We start from the raw sequence: 15,914 nt of genomic DNA on the forward strand, positions 1-15,914 counted from the left end.
CTGATAATTTGCCGCCACCACTGATACCGACTAAAGTACGTAGGCATAAACAGACAGAAGCTGAGGCTTTTATTTCCTCCTATCTAGAAGAGCCCACTCCGGATTATGTTAACGCAGATTTCCCTCCTCCTGTCCCTTCTGTCAACAATCCTTTTCTCCCTCCGCCCCCAGCACAGGATCTGCATACACAACAGCGGCTTCCACAGGCCGTGAAAGACGACGTAGGACAAGGGGCAGTGGGAGGGGGGCCACCAGCATCACCACAAACACCACCAGCATCCCGAGCACTGCAAGGGTTAGGACTACAACGAACGCCACAAATGACAGCATCACCCTATAAGCATAATGTAACGATTTCACATTGTATATACGATCCCGTACCAGGTGTGGGTGCAATGCTCGTGTTCTCACTACGACTAAGACGCGCTGCAGAGTATCTGATCACATTACCAGGCATGAAGGAAAATTTAGACAAAATATACCATTTCATTAGAACAGGGGAGGGACCCGAGAGTATAGAAGAGGCCATGGAACAAAGAAAGGTGGAGGTTAAAAACATAATTTTGTGTTTTTTGATTAACTGTCTGATCAGGGAACAAGACCAGCCAGACAAAGGAGTAACTAGAGGTATGACTGATTAGAGTGACAACATAGCTGCCGGTAAACATGATACAGTGGGAAAGACAGAATGCATGTACAGGAAAATACGAAAAGAGATTCTAAACTTACACAGGAATCTGACGAGAAAGAGGATTCAGCATCAGAAGATGCTGAGCATGAAACAGAGGAAGTGGATAAAATGAATTATGTAGGCAAAGCACGACAGTTTGACAGGCCCAAGTGCCTCGACTACCGCAAACAGGGACCTCCTATAAAAGAAAGATATTCCCTTGAAAATCTATTCCAAGCTACTGAGAACGCGCTGAAAAGACGAGTAGAGTGCGATAGACCCCACACCGTACATGAACAGGAATTAGCCCGGTCAGCCGTTCAATGGGTGTCTAATGCCAACATATATAACGGTGACGTAGTGGCTCAGACCTTTTTGAGCCTCCCACAGAACGAACAGCGTTTGGCTGGTATTTACATGGTTCAACATCTGATCACGTTGTACGAGAGTCAACATTCTGATCCCGGTCCCTTGTATACATTACTGGATGATATATTACTAGATAGACGGATAGGCCTAGGTACCGATTTAATTAATGTCATTCTGGACCAACGACATAAGTACTTGACTTTTCTGACCACGCACATGATTCCTTCCCCACACCACGACAGAAAGGGTTTACACATAGACAGACAGAACCCCCTACGAGAGGTTCATCCCGTTAAAAATACAGCGGGTGAGTTTCAGCGAGTATACGTTTATACACCCTTGACGAAAATAGAAATACTGGAAATGAAAAGGATGTTGCCCTGCCATGATAAAGACCCGGGGGGGTTCCACCGTGAATTAAAGGACATTCTCCGCATAGGGGATTACACGTACGCTGACATCATTAAATTATTGAAAGTACTGTTACCTGCTGGTATTTACGAAAAGCTTAAAGAGAAAGATTGGGAGGTGGGAGAGAAAAAGATAAGTTGGGCAGAATTGGAAACAGAGGAAAAAGGACGGCTCCCTGGTGTTTGTCTTGGGGAAAAAGCTAAAGCACTACCTGAACTCTTGATACAGGTCCTGCCGAGATTATTGATTACTAAAAAGGAAGATTGGGATGCTATTTCAGCCTGTAAACAGAAACCAGACGAGGACACTAGTGATTTTTATTCCAGATTCGAGAAATGTTTTTCTATTAATAGTGGCCTTAAGCCAAGTAGTGAATCATATCCACATCTTTTTGTAAGCAAACTAGTGGAAAATTCCTTACCCCCGATCAAGAATAGAGTACTGAAGGTTGAGAGTACCTGGCAAGCAAATAGCCCTTCCCAAATGTTGCAAATGTTACAATATCACCAGAACAGAATTAGAGAGGAACAGGAATCTGAAAAGAGACGCATGAAAGATACGAAAATGAAAGTGCTAGTTGCACAATCGGTACCAGCTAATGGGAATAAAAAGGGCACGGCACCTGTTAAAGGGAACTGTAATTATTGCAAGCAACCAGGTCACTATGTAAATGAATGTGCCGTCCTGAAACACAATATAGCTACAGGCAAGACAAAAGAAAGACCGCATCCTCCTAGACAGAATAGCACCCCACAGAACGCGCAACAGACAGTAGCGAATTTTCCACCCCCACCAGCAGCTGCCACACAAGTCACGCAACAAATGTACCAGTACGCACAGTCAGACTATCCAGAATTCCAACAGTTCTCATGAAATAGCCTAGAGAGGGAGGTTGGCTTGCCCCTTATTGAGGTTCCTGTAGATCAAGAGGGTCCCTATGTACATAGTCGTGTATTGGGAAAAGACAGAAAATTTTTGATTGACACGGGGGCGAGCAGAACTACCATCAGTCATGACGAGGCTCCAGGGGCACCCCTCTCTGGCTCACAGAATATTTCCCTGGGATTTTCAGGAAAGCCTATTGTTAACGAAGTGTCAAAGCCAGTTTCCCTAGGAGTCGGTCCATTGTCCCGTACCACAGACTTGTTACTTACTAAGTCATGTCCAGAAAATTTGCTTGGTATAAAGACATTGAAAGAACTAGGAGCTGTTATATGTTGTTCTCCTGAAGGAGTACGATTGTTCTTACGTGATTTTAAAGGACATTATGTGTTGAGAGATTTTGATCCCAGACTCCAGAATGTACCACAGCATTTATGGGCACAAGGTCCGACTGACGTAGGTTACATGCACATTACGCCACACCGTGTCACTCTCAAACCAGGAGTAGTACTGCCATGCATCCGACAATACAAGTTACCACCTGAAGCCGTAGTAGCATTACTAAAAATTGTTGACGAACTCATTGCACAAGGAGTGGTAGTAGAAACAGACTCAAATGTATGTAATTCGCCTGTCATCCCTATTCTTAAGCGAACAGACCCTAATGCACCACCAGTCTACAGACTAGTGATTGACCTTCGAGAATTGAACAAATGTATAATACCGCAATACCCAGTGGTCCCCGACATTTCTTCATTACTGACTGCAATTGATTCCGAGGCAACGTTCTTCACTGTAATTGACCTAAGGAACGCCTTCTTCAGTGTCCCAATACATCCAGAGAGCCAATACCTTTTCGGATTCTGTTTAAATGGACGCAGCTTTAAATTTACGAGAGCTCCTCAAGGTTTCACAGAAAGTCCTAGTATTTATAGCCAAGCATTGAAAAGACAACTAGACAGTATTCACATGCCTGCCAACACCGCACTGCTCCAATATGTAGACGATATACTGATCACAGCACGAACAGAACTAGACTGCGAACATGCATCACTGACAGTCTTATATTTTTTGGCGGACAAGGGGCACAAAGTGTCCCCTTCGAAGTTGCAATTCTGTGCACAGCAAGTGGTGTACCTTGGACACCTGCTGTCCAAGAGGGGTAGACAGCTGACACAAGACCGTATTCAGTTAATTGCCAACCTTTCACAGCCCAAGACACAAAAGGAAGTACGGGCCTTTATTGGCCTCACTTCTTACTGCAGACAATGGATTCCCCAGTATGCATATCTAGCCAAACCACTCATACAGCTAACAACACAGGAGGCAGCGTCTTCGACTGTCCTCCCTTGGACACAAGAACATACCCTTGCATTTGATGAATTGAAAAAAGCCCTATGTCAAGCACCAGTTTTAGCGACTCCCTGTTACAGCAAGCCTTTTACGCTTTTTGTCACTGACCGAGATGGAACAGCATTATTTATTTATTTATTTATTTTGAAAGTTTTATATAGCGCGAACAAGATCTTCGCAGATATCAGAGCGCTTTACAGAGGAGGGGAGCATGTATACGCAGATACATCACACATGTTAACCGTACATTGAAGTGATATCATAAAACAATCAAGTAAGTCAATTTCAACGTCAAAGTAAAAGTACAAGGGATCGAACAAGTAGTACAGATGAGTATCGAGTCTTTGTGGTTCAAGTGTATTTAGCCATGAGGATGGCTTTTACTTCTCTCTTGAAAAGTATGGTAGAGGTGATGAGCCTTGTTTCAGGGGGGAGCGAGTTCCAAATCCTGGGAGCCATTCCTGAGAAAGAGCGTTTATAGGTTTTTTCCTTGCGGAATCTTTTAGGCTTTAGCAAAAGATTGTTTGTGCCTCTAGTGTTTCTGGAGCCTCCAGAAATCGTCAGCTTCTGAGCGAGGTATCTAGGTGAGCTCAGGTGGACAGCCTTGTGGGTCAAACAAGCGATTTTCAGGTGTATTCTGGCTTCAAACGGTAGCCAGTTCAGTGATTTGAAGTCAGGGGAAATGTGTGAGTGTTTTTTTGATCCAGTGATAAGTCTCGCTGCGGCGTTTAGAGAGGCTCTTATGGGTGCCGTAGTAGCTAGGGGGAGACCGCAGAGGGCGGTGCTGCCGTATTCTATTCGAGGTATGACTAGTGATTGTACCGCAGTTTGGAAGTCTTTGGCTGGAAGGAAAGGTTTAAGTTTCCTAAGGGTGTTGATTTGGTAGTTTGCTCCCTTAGTTGCTTTGTTGATGTGTTCCTGCATGCTGAGCTTGGTGTCAAGTGTTATGCCCAAGGATTTCGCTGAGTCCACGATGGTGGGTTGAACATTGAGTGCTGTTAGGTCTTTAAGCCAGGTTTGTGCGGTAGAGATCTTAGCGGGAGGTGAGATCAGGAGGAACTCTGTTTTAAGGGCATTGAGTTTGAGATGATTAGCGGCCAACCAAGATTGGGTGCTTCTGATCGTTGAGTTCAAGAGCGTGATGTCTTTGGGTGATTGTAGTTTGAGATAGAGTTGGGTGTCATCAGCATACATGTGGAAGTGTACATTGGATTCTTGCAGCAAGGTGGTGAGAGGTTCCATAACTAGGTTGAACAGAGTTGGGGATAGGGAGGATCCTTGTGGAACGCCTAGCGATACAGGTCTTGGTGCGGACATCAAGTTGTTGCTTTTGAATTTCTGCGACCTGTTATGCAGAAAGGAAGTGAACCATTTGAGCACAGTTCCAGATAGACCCATTCTTGTGTTTAATAGTTCGAGTAAGTTCTCATGTTTGACGGTGTCAAATGCGGAGGAGAGATCAAGGAGGATGAGGAGGCAGGTATCGTTATGATCTAGGATTTGGAGGGCGTCGTCGATTATGTGAATCATGGCAGTTTCCGTACTGTGATTGGCTCGGAAGCCTGATTGATGAGAGTTGAGGAGATCAAATTGAGTAATATGTTTAGTCAATTGTATTTGTGCGCATTTTTCCAGCAGTTTGGCAAGAGTCGGAATGTTGGTAATGGGACGGTAGTTGTTTAGGTCAGAGGGGTCGGCTGTAGGTTTCTTTAGCAAAGGTGTTACTTGTCCAACTTTGAGGGAGTCGGGAATGATACCTTGTTGAAGTGAGCTGTTAATAATTTTGGTCCAGAGTGGAAGGAGCGACGGGGTAAGGACTTTTACAGCATTAGCAGGAAGGGGGTCCGTGAGGTGATTGGATGGTTTCAGAGTGCTGAGCAGTTTGCCAATTTCTTCTTCCGTGTAGGTGACAAAAGTTGACCAGGTTGCATTGTTTTTTGGTATAGTGGGTGTTATGCTGTGGGGTTTGGGATAGCGGCTTGCGTCCATGAGGAGGTCATTTTTTATGTTGTCAGTTTTTTGGTTAAAGAAAGAGGCGAAGTCTTCGCAGGAGGGAGCTTTGCACATAGTGTTGGGAGGTTGGGGTTGTTCTTTGGTTTGTGTTCGGATAAGCTCAAACAGCTTTCTCGGACGATTTTTGGCTTGGTCGAGCTGACTGCTGAAGAAGTCTGATTTTGATAGTTTTATTTTCCTGAAATAGGCATTTCTCTTTTTCTTCAGGTTTTTTAGGTTCAGTGCAGAGGGAGCTGATCTCCAGGAACGCTCTGCCAATCTCATGGCGCGTCTATCGTCATTGAGACTCCCGTCATACCAGGGGTTGGAGATTTTTGTGTTGGCTTTTTTTAGCTGCAAGGGTGCGACTTCATTAATTATTGCGGTCATATTGTTAAGATAGTGATCAGTCAAGGTTTGGACGTCCTTGACGCCAGCCGGAGGAAGTAGTAAGTTGTAGCTGTTGGGGGGCAGAGGGTTTGAGTTTAGTTTTTTCATGTCTCTTTTCCAGACTTTGGGCCTGGTGGATTGAATAGGGTTAAATTTAACTTTTTCATTGATGAAGAACGTGATAATATGATGGTCCGACCAGTCACAGGGTTGGATAGATTCGAGTTGGATAGCGGCTTCTTTGGAGATGATAAGGTCGAGGATAGAGCCTTTCTCGTGTGTTGGACTGTTGCAAATTTGTGTAAGGTCAAGGGCGTTGAGGAAATTCTTCAGACCTTTTACCACCGCATCATTATGATCGTTCCAGTGGAGGTTGAAGTCCCCAAGGTATATTTGTGTGAGTTGCCGCCCTGAGTTGGTTGAGATCATGTCCATGATTTGTTGGGAGAAGGTGAGGTTGTCACCGGGTGGGTGGTAAACGCCGTGAAGAGTGCAGATCGGTTTGCCCTCACTGATAATATCTAGGCTGATGTATTCACAGGACGATGGGGAGGGTAGGGAAGGGGAAGATACTTTCAAGACAGAGAGGTTGCTCCTGTATATACATGCGATTCCGCCACCTTTTTTATCGCCAGACCTGTCCAGTCTAGTGATGAGGTAGTTGGGGGGAACCAGAATGTCCATTATAGGTGTAGAAGATTCTGTTAGCCATGTTTCAGTCATGATGATTAAGTCAAGATCCAATTTTAGGATAAGCTCGGCGATAGCGGCGGAGTGTCTAGCGGCTGATCTGCAGTTTAGGAGAGTGCATTTGAGACGGGGTGTGTCGAGGGTGGAAGGGTGTTCTAGGGCGAGGGGGACTTTACTCAGGTTACTATGGATAGCGACTCTGTTGTTCAGTGTGGGGGGTCTAAGGGGATTGGAGTGAATCGTAGGTATGGCGGTAAGAGTGTCGGGTGTGTTGCTAAGGGGAGCTGAGTCATAGGAGCGGAGGAGGGTGACTGTGTCTAGGTCCGAGAGAGGGTTGCAGGAGCGATGGGGGCGGTTTTCCCGATTGTGAACCGGGATAGAGGTCCAGTGCGGTGGGAGTCGGGTGCGAGAGTTCGCTGCCCGGGTGGAGGACCAGTTGGGAGGGGCGGTGATGGTGGAGGCGCGTGAGTGGTGTCTGGGGTGTGTGCTGAGTAGTTGTTTGATGATGTGAATGTCTTGTTTGATCTGGTGGAGGGTGTTGGGTGGGGGGTGATTGGAGTGTGATAGACAGAGTAGTTGTTGTTTGATGATGTGCATGTCTTCTTTAAGTTGGAGGAGGGAGGCCGTAATGCGGTCCACTGTGGGACATGTGTTGGAGGTGGGGATGGGAGGGTCAGGCGTGGATGACATAGGGGAGAGGTTGGTGGTGTGGATGAGAGTATTGGTGGTGGGCGTAGAATGCAGGGTGGAGGATGGGCGTTTATTAGTGGTGAAGGGGGTGGAGGTTGGGTAATGGGGGGTAAGACTGGGGGGGTAGTGGGATTGTAGATGGTTCTGTTTTGAGAGGGTCGAGTTGAGTTGATGGAGGTGGCGCGTTCTGTGTGATTAGTTAGTGGGAGGAAGTGGGGGCTGAGAATGGGTGGGGATAAAGGGTGGGGTTTGCCTTTGTGTGTGTCGGTCTGATTTTGATCTAGGATATGCGGGATGCGGGTGGGAGCTGTGGTATCAGGGGTGAGAGGAACGGGGATGAGGGCTGGTGTGTAGGTGGAGAGGGTGGGGTGGTTGTTGTAAGAGGGAGAGAGATCTATGTCTGTGCTAGAGGGATGTGGGGTAGCTACGGTAGGTGGGAGAGTGACTGAGGTGCCGGGAGTGACTAAGGTGCCGGGAGTAGAGGGGTGGTGCATGTCTTTTTGGGTGGGAGCTGTGGTATCAAGGGTGGGAAAGGGGATGAGGGCTGGAGTGTGGGGGGAAGGGGTGAGGTGGTTGGTGTAAGGGGGTAAGTATTCTATGTCTGTGCTCGACGGGAGTACGGTAGTTACGGTAGGTGGGTGAGTGACTGGGGTGTCGGGAGTAAAGGAGAGGTGCATGTTGTTTTGGGGTTGGGCTGGTTTAGCATGAATGTGGTTTGAGGCTGTGGTATCAGGGGTGACGGGAATGGGTGTGATATGGGAGGGTGGCAAGGTGTGGTTGTAGGGGGGGGAGGGGGTACCGCTGGAATGTGTGGGTGGGGGATCTATGTCTGTTAATGTGGAGTGCGCGGTAGCTACATTAGGTGAGTGAATGCCTAGGGTGCCGGGGGTGGAGGGAAGGTGCGTGTCGTTTTGTGGTTGAGCTAGGTTAGAAGGGTTGTGGTTGGGGGCTGTGAATTCAGGGGTGATAGGCCTGCGGGTGCTATGAGTGGGGGTCCGATGACTGGTGAGGTGCTGTTTGAACGTGGGGAACAGGTTGTCTAGTAGATCCAGGTTCTTGTCTGTGGATTGAATTAGGATAATCCCGTTATTGTATATAGTGATGGTTGTTCTGCCCGGGAAGAGTTGTGATGGAGTGATGGAAAGTTTTAGGCCATGCGCGAAATTCCTGGAGGTGGAGACGGAGAGTAAGGTGCGGAACGTGTTTCTCCATTGGGCTCTGCGTGTGGTGTGGAAGATAATATCAATGTTCAGTGAGCCATTGACTGGTGAGAAGTAGGTGTCTGCACACGGGGTTTCAGGGTGGGACCTCAAGAAGTTATGTTTAAAGCGTTTAGCGGCTTTTTTAGTGAGTGAGGGTGGGTAGTTGATTTTATATGTGTGTTTGCCGACGGGTTCCATGATGGGAGGACAGTCTAGGTAGGTGTAGGAGGGAGGGTGTAGGTGGGGGGGTGCACTGTCCTAAACAGTTGCGTGGGCCTAAAGTGATACTAGTGCGTTCACAGTAATGCTCTGCGCAGGGTACAGCCGCAGACAAAGTAGTGAGATAATTGGGAGTGACACTAGTGAGCTGCCAAGGTATTTGAGGTAGTAGTTGGTGCGTACAAGATTAACTGACACTAGTGAGTTGCCAAGGTAATTGAGGTAGTACTCGGTGCATACAAGATTAACACTTGAGATGGGTGTGAGTTGCACTAGTATAGGGTGTGCACTAATGATATAAGGGAGCAAAGTAATGCGAGCAGTTAATATGCGGTAGTAATCAGTGTATACGGGAAGGGACAGTATAAGTGCAGGTTACATCAGTGACAGGTCTATGTGAGAAAGTCGACAGTACATTTAGGAGTAGGGGTGAATTCGATGTAAGTTGTAAACAAGTGCAGAACAAGTATCAGTATAACACTGACAAATACTGGAATAAAAACATTGAGCACGCCGTAATAATATCGATCGAAGGTGACAATAGTGAGTAGTCAAAAATATGTAGGGTACAGGAGTCTGTGACAGAATACCAGTGCACACACAACTTAAATGGATCAACAAGTGACATTAGTGAGCAGCAACGAAGAAAATATGAGGTATAAAATATGAAGTGAAATATAGCACTGAGAGAATTACTTGAATCAGATAAAATAAAATAACTGTGCATACCATAAAGAGTATCTAAATCGAAGGAAAACCAATAGTGGGTAGTCAAAAATATGTAAGGTACAGTGACAGAATACAATTGCACACATAGATTAAATGACACAGATTAAATGGCACAACTAGTGGCATTAGCGAGCAGCAAAAGACCTTATCTGTCCTTACACAAGATCAAGCAGGAAAACACAAGCCTTGTGCTTATTTTTCTAGTACATTGGATCCAGTGGCCCAGGCTCTGCCTGCGTGCCTGAAATCAGTTGCAGCAACAGCCCTAGCAATAAGACAGAGTGATTCCATAGTATTAGGACACCCCCTGACAGTACAGGTTCCACATTCAGTGGAAGTTCTCTTGAACAGAACACAGACACAACATCTGACTGTAGCAAGACTGACAGGATATGAACTGACATTATTTCAGCCACACATAGAGATCAGACGATGCAACATTTTGAACCCTGCTACACTTTTGCCCTCAAGCACAGAGGACACTGCACCACATGACTGTATGGAAGTAATTAATACAGTGACGAAACCAAGACAAGACTTGACAGACATTGCAATGCCAGACCCTGACCTGACACTTTATGTAGATGGTTCATGCATGAGAACAAGCACAGGAGAGTTAGTGGCCGCATATGCCGTGACCACTGATACTGAATTCATAGAGACACAACGAATAGATACACTGTCCGCACAAGCAGCAGAGCTCATCGCTCTGACACAAGCCTGCATACGAGCCAAGAACATGAAAGTAAACGTATATACAGATTCACAGTATGCTTTCGGGGTCGTTCATGACTTCGGAGTGTTATGGCAGGAGAGAGGTTTCCTGACCTCTCATGGGGCCAAAATTCAGCATGGTCCCCTTATTCAGGCTCTGTTAGAAGCAATACATTTGCCTACCGCCATAGCCATTATGAAATGCAAAGCACACACGAAAGTTACAGACACCATTTCCCAGGGTAACGACCTGGCAGATCGAACAGCTAAACTTACAGCCCAGACTCCAACAGACACGACAAAGACAGAAGTACCATCACTGACAAACAGCATGACAGTCAGGGATCCCTCACAAGATGTACTCGACATACAGACACATGCCACTCTAGACGAAATAAAGAAATGGACTGAACAAGGAGGGGTCCAGACTGACCAGGGTTGGATGACAAAAGGCAAAGCTACATGGTTTCTCCCTGACTCTATGGTACAAGTCGTCATAAACACAGCACATAGTCCAGCACACTTAGGAGAAAAGGCAATGCTAGACAGTTTACAGAATATTTGGTTCAACAAGCACCTGCGTGCCGCAGCAAAACAGAAAGTACGCACCTGCATGATATGTTGCCAGTTCAATCCAGGCAAAGGCATTCCAGTGGAACAAGGTGGATTTCATCCTCCTGACCACCCTTTTGAAGTCCTCCAGATGGATTATATCCAGATGGACAGATGTAGAGGATACAAATATGTCCTAGTAGTTTTATGTGCACTATCTAGATGGACAGAAGCGTACCCAGTCCCAGATTATACTGCTGTGACCACCGCCAGGCAATTGGTATGAGAGTTCTTTCCACGTTACGGATTGCCCCGTGTTGTGTATTCAGATAACGGTCAGCCATTCTCCTCTGAATTAATGAAACAAGTATCTCTTCTGTTAGGGTACTGGTGGAAGTTCCATTGTGTACGACACCCAGAGGCAGCCGGACTTGTAGAGCGACATAATCAGACACTTAAGACCAAATTAGCGAAAGTCTGTGCAGAAAAAGGCGTGGATTGGATGGTAGCCTTGATGGTTGCCCTCTTTTACATGCGTATGGTAGCTCATTCCAGAACAGGACTGTCCCCTTACGAGGTGGTCTTTGGTAGACCACCGAATATGTGGGGTACGCCTATGCCAAAGAAAATTACCGATGTTGACAGTAATATGCTGACAGATTACCTGGCTTCCTTGATGTCTGCACTCCTCTCTTGTCGTTCACAGGTTGCAGCCGCCTTCCCCGACAACACCCAAGTAAAAGAACACACCATCGTTCCAGGAGATGTAGTGCTAGTCCGGAATTTTGATCGTTCAAGCCCTCTCGAGCCCCGCTGGCGAACACCGAAATTAGTACTGCTTACCACGAGGACTGCCGTCAAGGTCGAGGGAAGAAAAGGCTGGATCCATGCCCAACACATCAAGAAATTCCATGGAGATGCCGGAACTGTGATCGAAACTAAAGACTGCCCCGAAACTGATGACTCAAAGCCCCCTTTGCTAGAAAAGACTCCGCAACAGGAGTATAGGTCCAAATTACGGTCTAGTAAGTCAGACAGCGTTTAATTGATTAAGTCCACCCTGTGGTGAATCGGTTAGACAGGTTCCTGACATGTATAAGATCGTAGACCAGAATAGTATACAGAGAGATAAGAAAGAGAAATACTGCAAGACCTTACGCAGTAGATGTATAGTAACTCTGAATAAGGCATGTTTCCCAGACAAAGATGGTTTTCCCCAGAGGAAAGGAACTGATCTAGAAAAGGAAGTGTACGAACAAGGAAATGCTTCCCTTAACCTTATGATTCTGAATGTCCAGGCCGAGAAAAATACAGGTCCACCGTTCCTATCAGTCTTACCAGTAAAAGGTGAATTATGCGTTAGAAAGAAAGGGTCCGTCCGTGCATCTAGGACACAGTGATTGTAATACTGTAGTTGAGTTCAATGATAAAGGAAAGTCTACTTTCAAAGCTTCCCGCCATTCCTATTTCATTTGCGGTCAGACAGCCTATGTACGTCTGCTCTTAGACTGGGGTGGAACGTGTTATATAGCGTTCCTACTACCACCGGTTTTTCTAGCCCCATCCCATTATCATCGAGATTCACGACTAGTACATATTAGACACAAGAGGGAGACCGATTCCCCAGTTGTTGATCAGACTGAGACAGCTTGGGAGCAATATGCAGATTTCATTAAAGGATACTTCTGGTTCATAGGTCCCGTCCAAAACAGTAAACTCATACGCAGGTTAACAAGAACTTTGGAAGCAGTAGTGAATGAGACTACTTCTGCTTTAGGGAACTTGTCGGAGGAGCAGTCAACTATGAGACTTGTTGTTCTCCAGAATCGTCTTGTTCTTCTTGACGTCATCCTGGCAGATAGGGGCGGGGCTTGTAGAGTGATCGGCTCCAGTTGTTGCGTGTTTATTCCTAATAACGCGCCATCCGTGTATGCAGCAATAACAAGGCTCCACAAGATAGTTCATGAGATGCATCAAGACCCATGGACTTGGTCCGGTTGGCTCTGGAGTGTAATATTAGGATGGGGCTGGACAGTATTAGCGTTCCTAGGAATAATACTGCTTATTATATTCAGTTGCTGTCTCTGTCTGCAATGTGGCCCAGCGATTTGTGGCTTGTGTGCCACTGCCTTTATCCCCCATCCACGTATACAAAAGAAAAAAGACGAGCAAATGATGCTGTATGATCAGATATGCGGTATCATGAATATAGACGTGTCCTGAAGGGCACAGTAGGGGACAAGGAGGGAATGAGGAAATAGAAATTTTATATGGCCAATGTGTCCCCTACACGTACCCCATGTATGTACATGTCACCATGCAATTCCTTTCACATGTCTGTAATAATAATGCCTCTGCATTTCCGTCCAATGTTAACATGTCAGTTACCAGGCCCTCCATGAAAGAAACGTTAAATCTGCACTGAGGCCTATGTTGCCAATGCATTTACATGGTGCACGTTTAAAAGTCGAGATGAACTCGTCTTTGTGGCTCAGCCGAGCCAGGACCCGAATTCAGGCTCCATGCCTCCTGATACTCTGAAAACTGCAGTTTAGTTATGTATCCCTGACCTCTCACATACTTCCTGCTCAGCCGAGAGGTGCCCAGCCCGGCCTGCCAAGACAGTATTTTGCTTACAGTTATCTGCCCTGCTCCACTGAAACACATTCCTGCTTAATGAAAAAGGTAAACATATTCCGCCTGCAGAAGATAGGGCCTAGCCTTTCTGTCTCCATTCAAGTGATTTACAGAACTCGCATCCATAGAAGGCCCATGGCCCCACGCAATGCACGGAGAAATATATGCACACACTAGCATTTAGTGATGAGCAGCCTTTGCTCGAGCAACCTTTACTTCAGACAATACATCCTCCAAACTCAAGATATCAGATAATACCAGAAGCGCAGGTCGTCTTGACATACAAGGTTTCTCTACTAGCACGAAAGTCAGCTCCCCCCAGCTTCCCCCAGTTACACGTCAATTCCACGTCATGACCAAATTGCGCGCACAAGTAGGGTAAAGGCTCCTGCTGACCATACAGACCTCCTCCATGTATCCACCCACCTATGACACACCTATGACTCATCAAGGGAACACCCAGGTGTACGCCCTTCTCACGCCCATGTGCTCTTATCTCTCTCCTTCACTTGCTCCGCCTGGAGCGCTCCGCCTTCTCTATGCAAGTTAATGTATGTTTTAACTATAAATAATGAACTCTGTGAATAAAGTTCAGATGACGATCCTTCCTGATCCCTAGTGGTGATGGAACCCGATTCTCCCTTAACTCGAGTTACTGAATTTAAGCCCTTTTGAATCGGACACCATGGACTCTGCCTCTCATTATATGCATGATCCTTGTTAATGTATAGAAATTCCGACAGGGTAATTATTTTATTTACCACAGACTCACTGGGCAGAGCGATGGCAACGACTGTGGTGATTCGTCACCATGCCTGGTTGAGGTCCGCAAACTTTTCGGCCGATGTCCAGAATACACTCATGAACATGCCGTTTGATGTCCGTCGCCTTTTTGGCGACTAGGCAGACCATGCGCTTGAGCGCTTAAAGGACTCCAGGGCTATGGCCAAGTCCTTGGACCTCAGCCCGTGCCAGCAAACGGGTGCCTTTCGCTCCTTTCGTGGCCAAGGAAGGGGTGTCTCCACACGTGCTGCCAGCCACGCACTGCAGACTAATTTTTAACGCAGTGACGGCCGTGGAAACTGCTGTGGCGGCGGTCGGGGACAACGGCGAGGTGAGTCCACACATTCCCCCGCAGCATCTGCCTCTAAAGCCTCCTAGTCCATGCTTTCAGGCCCACGTGACGCCAGTGGGGGACAGGGTTCGCCATCACCACTTTCATTGCGCACTGTCACTTCGGACAGGTGGGTGCTGCAAATCGTTCGAAGGCGCTACTCCCTCTCCTTCGAGGCGACCCCTCCAGCCATGCCACCGCTATACCACCGCGTGTCGGGGGTCACTTGCGACTTCTGCAAGAGGGAGTTAAGGCCCTCTTGGCCAAGGGGGCCATCGAGCGCGTTCCTGGGCCAGAAGTAGGGTGTGGTTGCTACTCCCACTACTTTCTGGTTCCCAAGAAGGGAAAAGGGGACCTATGCCCTATGTTGGATCTATGGAACGTCAACGGCTTCCTCATGAAGGAGAAGTTCAAAATGCTGACACTAGCTCAGGCCTTAGCTGCCCTGGACCCAGGAGACTGGATGGTAGCGTTGGACTTGCAGGATGCTTATTTCCACATTCCCGTCCTGCCGGCCCACCGGCGCTACCTGCGGTTCACGGTAGGCCACGAGCACTTTCAGTTTACCGTGCTCCCCTTCGGCCTTACCAGCGCCCCACGGGTGTTCACGAAGGTGATGGCGGTTGAAGGACTGGGTTATTTAAGACCCAGCGGTGCCAGGGGACAACACCTGAAACCTTCGTGGGTAACCTGCTCCGGCGTACGAATAACAGAGACACGGGACACTTCCTTCGGCGTCAAAGATTCAAGGTTTATTTACTGCAGGGAACACAGAAGTCACAAGAAGTACAGCGAATGTAGGTTCGAGGAGACTGCTTCAAATTGGTTCTGTGGATCGCTCCTTTTATACACGATTCTCCCGTAGGTTTGCATGGTACACAAAGGTTTACAACCCGGTTCCCACGATTATCCCCGAGAGGGGTCGTTTTGGTCACTTTGATACTCATAAGGTCCGGAACATAAGTGCGGAAACATTTGGCGGTTCCCAACTGTAAAAACCCATCTTCCCACCATTAGTACATTCCAATCGGCAGTAAAACAGATCGAAGAAGGAACAAGGACAGGTGTAGAGGAAGATGGAAACAGTGGGGAGATTGGAAAGGGTGTAAAAAGGGGAGGTATCAGGGAACACGAGGTACAGGCATCAAAGGGACGTGCCTAATGAGATGCACGGCTGAGACAATAGACCGGCACGGCAAGATGAGCCTCGAGCGGGGCCATCTGCCTTACAGTATCATCCCCCTTGTCATAAAGACACTTTCAAAGGACATGTGTCTTCCGCAAATATCTTGGGAATCCC

The sequence above is a fragment of the Lissotriton vulgaris genome, chromosome 8 (assembly GCF_964263255.1).
Source record: "Lissotriton vulgaris chromosome 8, aLisVul1.2, whole genome shotgun sequence".
Classification (NCBI taxonomy): Eukaryota; Metazoa; Chordata; class Amphibia; order Caudata; family Salamandridae; genus Lissotriton; species Lissotriton vulgaris.